The sequence below is a fragment of the Ipomoea nil genome, unplaced genomic scaffold (assembly GCF_001879475.1).
Source record: "Ipomoea nil cultivar Tokyo-kokei standard unplaced genomic scaffold, Asagao_1.1 scaffold0176, whole genome shotgun sequence".
Classification (NCBI taxonomy): domain Eukaryota; kingdom Viridiplantae; phylum Streptophyta; class Magnoliopsida; order Solanales; family Convolvulaceae; genus Ipomoea; species Ipomoea nil.
This window is the reverse complement of record NW_017616604.1, coordinates 1,135,783-1,147,263: the sequence shown is the minus strand read 5'-3', so window position 1 is coordinate 1,147,263 and position 11,481 is coordinate 1,135,783. Positions and strand designations below refer to the sequence as shown.

Here is an 11,481-nt window from a genome sequence, read left to right as displayed (position 1 = left end):
AAAATCTACCATCTCATTTATTTGATTTACATGTGATGATGCAATTGTGTGAGCCGATTTGTGAGTTGTTGCTTTGTGTGTTGCGACTGGCAGAGGGTCGAGGCCGAATGGTGTGAAGGGGAAGTTGGAAATTGATATGTGAAAGCCATTGATATATAAAATATGGATAGAGATTTGTAGGATGCTACGATTAATAGAAAAACTTGGTTGCAATGTGCTGCAAGAGGAAACACACCTCTGCAAATAGAGGTGAAATATAGACAGGATTATTTATGTTATGTATGCATATTACAAATGATATGAAGAAGAGAATGTACCTGTCTGCAAATAGGTAGACTTTCCAATCTCCCAATCACACAAATGATGTATTGTACGATTTTATTCCTTACACTGCTATTTTGAGCCTGCGAAACAGTGTACCTAGCTAAAAATTCAAATGAAACGCGTTAATTTCAAAAAAAGAATATAGAAAATATGTAAAACTGCTATCTTAGCTTATGTTTGTTTTTGTGTTATTTGATATATGTTAATAATATCAGTGTACTGATATTAACAGTGTATTACCACACAAATGAGATATTGTTTAATTTTTTTTCCTTGCACTGCTATTTTGAGCCTGCTAAGCACTGTACCTAGCCAAAAAATTTAACATGGGAAGCATTAATTAGTCCATTACACACTAAAAGGTTAGATCAGTTAGGAGCTATAAAAATGTCTCTTGGTAAATTGTTTCTTATATTTTTAATTTCTTTCATTTGTACAATAACTATATATATATATATATATATATATATATATATATATATATATATATATATATATATATATATATATATATATATAGAGGGGTGATCACATGTGGCCATGTTGTTAGGTGTGGTCATATGGTCAATTATAGGCCATTAGATTAGATAGATCCAATGAATCATATTAATCAAGATTTTTTCAATATTTTCGCGCACATTCTCCTACCCAGCGAACTGCAAGGGTAAACTCGTCATAAAACACCGGAATAGGGAAAATCACATTGTTGTGTGTTTTATTACACTATTGGTGCATATTGTCAACATTGTTGGTGTATTCTGGAACCCAGCCGCTATAAATGGCCACTGTAATTACCATAACCCGGGAATACACCATTGGTGTGTTTCACTGTGGTGTGTTTTTATTACACTATTGGTGTATGTTGTCAACACTGTTGGTGTATTTTGGAACCCACCCGCTATAAATGGCCATTGTAATTACCATAACACCCCCACTTACCAAAACGCGCGAAAATTCTCAGAATTACCACTGCCGTTAGATTAAACTGATTCAACGGCACAGATACGACCACACGACCACACCTAATGACATGACCACATAAGAGCGTTCTTCTATATATATATATATATATATATATATATATATATATATATATATATATATAGTTAACTAAGAGGAAATATTATAGATTAAGTTAGATGACATGGAAATAGTGCACTATGCAGCAAGAAAATGATCTAATTTCTAAGATGATTGAAGCGGATGGAGATGATGACTCTGATTTGGTGATAGCAAATTATTTTTATCTTTTATATTTATGATATTTATGTTATTTGTTTGTTTTAGCATTTCTCTTGGATTTTATTATATTTATAGGTAAAATAGAGGCAAACTGCCCAGAAGGCTCACTGCATTGCCTGGAACTTTGAAGAGACGGAAAGTGTGTAGCAACCAATTCATTTGGACCAAACAAATGGCAGAGGTATTCAGAGGAGGCAGGTGAATTTTTTTTCTTATATTTTTTTTTAAAATAAAAGAACTATGAACGAAGTTTGTTTTAATGCGCTATGGTTACTAGAAATAAATTCCCCAGTGACACTAGCTGTGACCCATGAAGCAATTCCAATAAGTAGAATTCAGGTTTCTTGGATGGTTGATCTTTAGATTTGTATGCTTTAGATTATGTATACATTACATAATTTTTTTGGTTCTTTAGTTTTGTCAAAAATATTTATTTAAAAAAATATTAAAATTTGCTATAAATTAAAAAAAAATTATAGAGGGGAGAAAGGAAGAACACAGTAGCTAACAAAGGTAATTCCGCAAATTCATTAACCTGTATTTTAGTTAGATTCTTTCTATGTAAACAGATTACTAACTCTACCCTGATTAGTCGCTAATATAAACGGATTTCAGGGTCATTGAAAACTAACAACATAGAGATCACGGACCAGGGGGAAATCAATTTTAAAAAATCAGAAACATAGTAACTGTATCTCATTTGAATATTTTTTAGGGGACTAAAAAATGCATTTCAATGACCGAAAATAATAATTCCTAAATTTTAGATGCTGTACCTAATTTTATTGAAAAAATAAGTTAAGAAATGGTTAAAGTTTGCAGAATAGACTAAATAACAAATACAACACATTATTAGATATGAAATTCGAAAAAAAAACACTTGGAGAAGACTAAGAGATGACGTTATTACTGTAGTCGTTCTGTTTTGCAGATTAGGGTTGATCCACTGATGACCACTGAAATTCCAGTTCTACGTTTTCAGATCTTGAAGCCTTACAAATTAAGAATCGTTGCAATCTTGATTCCGAGAACAACAGCAAACAAGTTAGGATTTTTTAAGCGAAAGAAGAATGGAGAAGATACTCTACTTAGAGAGCAGTAGACACAGAGAGAGCAAATCGGAAAATTTCTTATGTTTTTTTTTTTTAATAACATTACACGTTGATGGATTACAATTTGATATATATATATATATATATATATATATATATATATATATATATATATATATATATATATATATATATATATATATATATATATTAATGTATATATATATATATATATATATTAATGTATATATTTTAAATGTATTTAGATTAATATTGTTCATATTTTTTTAACATTTGAGCATTCTAAATTTCTAATTTTAGATAATGAGATCATTGTTTCTTATACTTATTTGTACTCTTTTATATAAAAAAATATGTTCAATCTTTACTACTATCTAACTAAATTAATTAGAACTAACGATTTAATTTTGAAAAAAAAAACTAACGATTTAATAAGTTTTTTTTTAAAAAAAAAATCGTTTTTAGGTAATGCCAACTTATTATTAGCTACCACTTCAATATTTGAAAAGAGGTTTCAAAAAATAAAAGAATAACTAATTGTTATCATTGTTGTGCATTGGCACCACAAAAAACTCACTCTAATTTTCTCTCTTATCTTTTCTTATCCATATCACCAAAGTTATTATAAAAAGCGGTGTAAAATGCACTAATGAGAATGCTTTTATAAGTCAAACAAAAGAGAGTACAAGTATACATAAATAGACCAATTGTAAACGGTTTTGAAGTGCGTAAAAACACCATCGGTGAGAAAGGAAGCATATTACCGGATCAGCTGTCATAGGGAGGAAAAGGAAGCACCCTCATGATACCAAAGGTTCCAACTCTTAATCCTTTGTAAATATTAGTAAAGTTATGTATAATTTTGTACTTTTCAAAGATATTATAGCGAAAAATATGTATTAGTAGTCCAAAATATGTTGATTTTACTGTACAACATAAAGTCATAATCCAAAAAATTAAAAAAAAAAAACTCATATTTACTTTTTTTTTTTTGTTTTTAAATATGAAAGTTAATAACATTAATATTTTTAATAACATAACATGATTTTAATATTTCGGAATTGATAGTCCGTGCATCGCACGGGTGAAATACTAGTAATAATAATAATAATAATAATAATAATAATAATAATAATAATAATAATAATAATAATAATTAATGCTACTGCTACTACTACTACACTACCACTACTACTACGACTACTACTGATTGTGGCAAAATGAGTGATGGTGAGTGTACGAGTGTGTTATGTTGTCATCAGGGAATTAGGAGATATGGCACGCAACATGCAATCACAATAAACTAGACACTAGCATAAGGAAATCAACAAGAAGCTACGCAAAATACAAGTTTAAGGAAATGGTAAGACTAACACATATACCAAAGATAAATACAAAATAAACAAATAGGACTCAAGCTAGGGAGCATTATCTTCTAGATGCATAGCACAATCTAAGGATTGGAGAAAATCACACAACCAAGGAATAGAGGGGATGCACGTAGAAATCCTAGTCTATAAGTCACTCGCGTGAGCAAATTAACAAGGATTAGAACATGGAATTGCCCCAATCTCGTGGTGATTTAACTCCAAGTTCTTCAAGAACACAAAGAATCGAAAGCCCCCAACTTCCTCCATTTTCATAGGAAAAATCGGGTTTATGCAAGGAGTGGCTTGGAAACTTGACCCAACTCTCATTGAGGCCGAGAATCCTCCAAAACATGCCAATGAAAGGTGTACACCAAGCATTAACAATATACAAACACAAATCCTTTATAAACTCAAGAACCCTAGGTTAGAGTTCTTCCCCTTTTTTGCAATAATCAAAAATCAAGCATCAAGATAGAAAATACAACCCTAACTCAAGTCCATAAACTAACTACTCATGATTAAATAGCATAACGAACACAAAAACACAAGCATTAAACATAAATCTTGCAAAAGATAGAGATAAAAGGAAAGAAAACTTCTCTAAAGAAAATGGATGGTAGAATCTTGAAATGTTGGAATCCAAGTGTTGAATCCTTGATTACAAGCTTGAAATATGTTAATAAACCTAAATCTAAACCTAATTTAACACTACAATATGAAAGGAAGTGAAAGAGAGAAGCTAGGACTCAACTATGGGTCAAAACCATGTAGAAATGACTAAAATTGCGCCTATATAGTGAACAGAGCATAGTGGTACTGCCTCAGGGATGGGGGTACGAAAGGTATTACCATTTTTGGTGCATTTCCAGTGAACATTGGATCAGGGAGAAGAGATTCGTACTGGCCAAGGGATGGGGGTACGCAAGGCAGTACGATGCTCCAGCTGGAAACAGAATTCTGTGCACTTGTATTGACTTCTAGGCTATTTTCACCCCTAAAACCATTTTGTAGTCACTTATGGTCTTCAAAAAAATTGTATCCCTTTAAGTTGTCTTTCCAATGGTGTAAGAATCACTTCATTTGGACATCTCTAGGCCGAGATATGGTCGAAAGACCGAATAGTGTCCGAAATTAGGGAAAATTACAATATCTTGATCTTTTGCTCCTCTTTTGTTTTGGTTTGCCCAAATGAGTAAGACCATTGAATACACCACTCTTAGGCTCCCTTGGAAGTATTTTTTCTATCCACTTAACTTCACATTGGCTCCCATGGACTTCTAATGCATCCAAAACGCTCCATTTGACTTCAATGTCCACCAAAATGCCTGAAAATATTCATCTTTGTGGTTTCCAAACAAAACTCATTGCAAAATAACACAATTTAGTCCTAATCTCATGAAATTCTGAATGATTTATAGGAAAAATGGCTTAGATAAAGGGGGAAAATATAGACAAATAAACACTTATCATCAACTACTGCTATTGCTGCTACTACTACTGCTACTGCTACTGCTACTGCTACTGCTACTGCTACTACTACTACTACTACCTCTACTACTACTGCTACTACTGCTACTACTGCTGATGCTACTACTGCTACTGCTACTACTGCTACTGTTGTTACTGCTGCTGCTACTACTGCTACTGCTGCTGCTGCTACTGCTGCTGCTGCTACTGCTACTACTGCTACTGCTACTACTGTTGTTGCTACTACTACTATTACTACTGCTACTGCTGCTATTACTACTACTGCTACTACTACTAATACTGCTACTACTACTACTACTACTCACTACTACTCACTGCTACTGCTACTACTACTCCCTGGTACTTCTACTGCTACTGCTATTGCAACTGCTACTAATACTGCTACTTAGTTTTTTGATAAGCAGATAAATGTAAAAAAACTAAAAATGATATCTTCATAAAATTTAAATAGCTTTAAATTTAAATAGGTTTGTTTACATATTAAAATTTAACATTTTGAAATTAAACTATTAACATAATCATGATCTAACATCCCATAATAAAATCATATCGGAAGGACAACATTTTGTTATTTCCATCAAGCTGCAATTTCATTATAGTGTCTAACAAATGACTAATTCTGTGGTTTGGTTTTGTTTATTAGGCAAACTCAACTGCCAGACACGCCATCCACCTACCTTATTTTCCATTCTCATGCATACTGAAAGAAAAGTAATTTCCTTTTCTCTGATCACCTTTTCCCATGTATGTTCTCTTGTACTTATCCCTTCTCAGCTCCCATCATTTTAATTTCCCAACTTTCATTATATTGTTCCTAGCCCTAGGGTACTAAATTATATATATATTAAACATATTTATTATTTAATTTTTATATTAAATAATTAAGTGTCAATAATATTTTATTCCCTCACATGGTTTAAAATTATTATGTCATGAAATCAAAAGATTCTAAAAAAAAAAAAAAAAAACCATTTATCAAGTAAAAGATCAGAGACTAAAAACTAAAAAAACATATTACTCTTCACAAACATGAACCCAAAAATAACAATAACGATCCATCCAAGAAATTCAAAAAATCAAATTTAAAAAATGAGCTGAAAATCTGAGATCGAGATGATAGATATGATGCCAAGAAACAAAATTACACTAAATTTCTAATAATATAATATAAAATAAAGCTAAGCCTGTAACACCCCGTGTTACACCCTTTGAACCCGGATTAATTATTTAATTAATTTGTAAGTTCTGTATCAATATTTTAGTGGTTTCCATTAAAATAGTTAAAATGATTTAATTTGGTACAGGATCCCTTAAATTATTGCTATGATTAATAGGTTGATCCTTGGTTCAACGAATCTAGACGTCATCCTTGGTTCAACGAATCTGGACCTTAATCCCTTTTCAGATAAAATAAGGAGGGCCCAACTACCACTCAGCTTACTGTTAGGAATCCTAAACCTCTTGCCTTCTTACATTTGTACTAGGATTTCTAGATCTATATATAGGAGATTAGAAAGCATTTAGAACCCTTTCCACCCATAAGCTCTATTACTCGAAAATCCCACAAAAGAAACCTAGCCAAGGAATTCCCAATCACCAACCCTAGGAAGATCAATTTAAGGAAAATCTTGGTGAAGGACCTTAAGAGCTAAGGAAGATTTAATTAAGGCTAAGAGCTAACCCATGTCTTACAAAACCTATTTTCCTTGCTATATCTTGATCCATTGGCCTCTTGATTTCTTGTATGTGTGTTCTTGATTCTATGCCTTGTTAGAGTTTGTCTTTAGGATATATTTGTTGTTTCTTGTTGTTCTTGAGGATCTTGATGTTTTTGGGCAAATATGTGTTTATTCTTGAGTCTTGGTATGTTTAGAGCTTATGTTGAGGATGGAATTGTGACGTTGCTTGGCTTATTCTTGGTGTTCGAGTCCTTATTGTTGTTGATATGTGTTGGGATGTATTTGGACTTGATTTTGGATAAAATTGATGAATTCCCAGGTTGGGAAAGTGCCAAGCAACATTTGTACCAGCGGGTAGTTGGTGGGGGGACAAACCCCCACCTAACCACCCACCGGTGTACCCGCTGGTACAGTGCCCGCCCGTTGGTACAGGCGGGGCGATGTGTTGTTTCCGTGTGCCCCATTTGATGTTTGTGAGTCGAGTTTGATGTCGTGCATACTAAATTAAGATTTGTGACTATTGGGTATTGCATGCAGTTTAAATGTGTATCCCGTTGGCCTAGAATGAGGTTTGTATGTTCCCTTGTGAGTAGGGATGGAAACGGGGCGAGGAGTATACTCCCGTCCCCGTCACCGTCCTCGTCCCTGTCCCCATCCCCGTCCCCGGTCAATTCTTAGTCAAAAAAATTTAAATTAGTATAATTTTTAATTTTAAAAACTAAAAATCCAAATATTATTTAAAAAGTTTATATATATATATATATATATATATATATATATATATATATATATATATATATATTATTTTAATTATAATAATTATTCGGGGACGAGGCGGGGCGGGGAGGGGTATCCCCGTTCCCGATCCCCGAAATTTTTCCTCGTCCCCGTCCCGTCTCCTATATGCGGACAGGGATCCCCAACGGGAACGGGGCACTAGGCCTGTGCATAACCAGCCCAACCCGACCGACCCGAACCCGACACACAAGAATGGATCGGGAACCGAACCCGATCAGGCAAAACCGAACCGAGGCGGAAAACGACGCTGGTTTAATTAGGTCGGGGAGGGGGGTATATTTTCCACCCGTACCCGTCCGATTACCCGAATAAGACTAAGCCTACGTATAAGGTATGTAATGCGACGTCGTGTAGCCTAAGTATATATAGAAGAAGTAGCGGAGAACTCGCAAACCCTAGTCTCATTTGCGCAGCTCTTCAGTCTTCGCCTCTTCCCTTCTTCCAGAGAACTCTCTGACTTCTCTCTTCTCTCTACCCTAGTTCTCTCAAAGTCTCTCGTTCCCTTCTTCCAGAGAACTCTCAATTCTCAGAATCTCAGCTTCTCTCAGACAGTCTCTCTGAGACTCTGAGAGTGTGAGTGTCTGTAGTGTGGAAGCTATTATTCTCCGGTGGAAACTCTCAAGCCCCATTCGTTTCCGGTAGCCCTCAAGCCCCAAGCGAGTCTCCGGTGGTAGCGATACTCCGGTGGATTGCAGTTCGCTGGCTAGGAATCGAAGCCCTTTGTTCTTGGGGGTTTAATTTAGAGAAACGAAGTAATCTCTATTCTCTAAACCCTAGTTTTTTAGATTGTTAGTTTGATAGTTTGATTAGGGTTTTTCTGATTGTGATTTTGTGATTTGTATGGACTGTGATGTTGTCATCTGTTGAGAAGTTCCAGATTACTTACTCACTTGTCTCTAATTTAAGATTGCTAGTTTGATAGTTTGATTAGGGTTTTTCTAATTGTGATTTTGTGATTTGTATGGACTGTGATGTTGTGATCTATTGAGAAGTTCCAGATTACTTACTCACTTGTCTCTAATTTATGATTGTTAGTTTGATAGTTTGATTAGGGTTTTTCTGATTATGATTTTGTGGTTTGTATGGACTGTGATGTTGTGATCTGTTGAGAAGTTCCAGATTACTTACTCACTTGTATCTAATTTAAGATTGTTAGTTTGATAGTTTGATTAGGGTTTTTCTGATTGTGATTTTGTGATTTGTATGGACTGTGATGTTGTGATCTGTTGAGAAGTTCCAGATTACTTACTCACTTGTCTCTAATTTATGATTGTTAGTTTGATAGTTTGATTAGGGTTTTTCTGATTGTGATTTGTATGGACTGTGATGTTGTGACCTGTTGAGAAGTTCCAGATTACTTACTCACTTGTCACTAAATTGTAATCTGTTGGTGGAAGCTTAATCTGTAACTCTGTAAGTGTGTAACTGACTAACTGAGTTAAAGGCTTAAAGGGGTAATTGTCCCTAATCTGGTGGAAGCCCTAGCCCCTTTGTGTGAAATCCATATAGATGATGAGCATTATGAAGTGGCATATATCCACTTAGCTTGAATGCCTGAATATGGATTTCTTTATAAATTGTAAATTGTATTAAGTTTATGGATATGTGACCCTTAAATTGTTTATGTGCAATTCTGCATACATGATGACATGTGAAATTAACTGAAAGTAATATGTAATACTTCTATGTATGATTGTATGGTGGAAGCTTTAATATGATTGTATGATTTGTAATCTCACATGCTGTTTGGTTGTCTGCTTTATTTGGATACTGATGCCCATCTTTATAGATGGAAAGCATCAGTGCATCTGGACACCCTCCAACCTCAACTGATGAGGAGCATGGAGTAGAAGCTCAAGGTACTGAGAGAAATCCTCAGACAAATCCTATGCCTTCTCCTCCTGTTGTTCCTACAAAGAAGAGGAAAGAGGTGGAGTCTAGATCTATAGTATGGGATCATTTTGAAAAGATCCGTGCTCCACTTTCTGAAGGTGAAACTGAGGGACCAGTAGTTGAGGGCAAATGCCTTTATTGTGCAAAAATTTATAAATGTGAAAGTAAAAAGCATGGCACTTCCTCATTGAAAAACCATATGAAGGCCTGCCTAAAAAATCCTCATTGTAAGGACACAAGGCAGTCTCTTCTCACCTTTAATGCCTCTGGAACAGAAGCTTCTGAGGGGGTTTTGGGGACTTGGGTTTTCAACCAAGAGGCTATTAGGAGGGCATTGTGTGAGATGATCATTGTTGATGAACTTCCCTTTAGGATTGTTGAGGGAAATGGCTTTAGGAAATTCATTTTAGTTGCTTGTCCTAGGTTTCAAATCCCTTCTAGGTGAACCATTTCTAGAGACATTTACCAGATTTACCTAGATGAGAGAATAAGCCTAAAAAAGTTGTTTAGGGTGAGTACCCAAAGGGTCAGCTTGACCACTGATACATGGACCTCTGTCCAAAGGATAAATTACATGTGCATTACTGCACATTTCATTGATGATCAGTGGAAGCTTAACAAAAAGATCATTTCCTTTGTCCCAATTTCTTCTCATAAGGGAGAGTACATAACCAAAGCCCTTGAGAGTTGTCTTCTTGATTGGGGGATTAAAAATGTCTTCACTGTTATTGTTGATAATGCCTCTTCAAATGACACAGCTTTGGGGTTTTTCAAGAACAAACTTCTGTCTTGGGGTGGGTCTTCTGTTAGGGTTCAATATATGCACATGAGGTGCATAGCCCATGTGTTGAACTTAGTGGTCCAGGATGGGTTGAGATATGCAGGTCCTTCTATTAAGAAAGTTAGAGATGTTGTGAGATGGGTGAGGAGTTCTCCTGCCAGACTTAAGAAGTTTAGAGAGCTTGCTTTGCTTAATGGGGTGGAAGCCAAATGTGCATTACAACTTGATGTTCCAACAAGATGGAACAGCACATACATGATGCTCAACACTGCCCTTCAATACCAGAGGGCCTTTGAAGCTTATGAGAATGATTCCTCATTGAGTGCTGACTTATCTGATTCCTCATTGATTCCTCATTGAGTGCCCTCTGGTGGAAGTAGTAAAGAAATTGAACTCCATATTTATCTAAGTGAAAAATTAGTGGAAGATGAAGAAAATGTGGACTTTGATGTCCTAAGATGGTGGAAGGTTAACAGTGATAGATTTCCTATACTCTCTAGAATGGCATGGGATGTGCTGGCTGTTCCCATTTCAACTGTTGCCTCTGAGAGTGCATTCAGTACTAGTGGTAGGGTATTAGATGCCTTTAGGAGTTCCTTAACTCTTAAAATTGTTGAAGCCCTAGTATGTGCACAAGATTGGTTGAGGGCACCCAAATCATCCAATCTCTGTTGAGGAAAACTTGGATGATGTTGAAAAATTAGAGTTGGGTACTGTTTTTATTTTCTAACTTTCTAGGTTTCAACTTTATAAATTGTTAATTGTTACCTTTTCTAAACTCTTTTTTTTTTTCCTTTTTGTGCAGAATTGTCCACTGGAGCTGCTGGTTCTTT

General features: G+C 34.9%; 1 long non-coding RNA gene across 1 annotated transcript; it reads right to left on the bottom strand.

Moving 5' to 3' along the window:
- Window positions 1-208: 208 nt before the first annotated feature.
- LOC109178269 lies at window positions 209-2,636 on the bottom strand. The gene is made up of 3 exons (XR_002053690.1): window positions 2,477-2,636; window positions 565-632; window positions 209-424 (listed from the first exon to the last, which is right to left on the bottom strand). It is a non-coding gene; the product is annotated as an uncharacterized LOC109178269 (long non-coding RNA).
- Window positions 2,637-11,481: the final 8,845 nt, after the last annotated feature.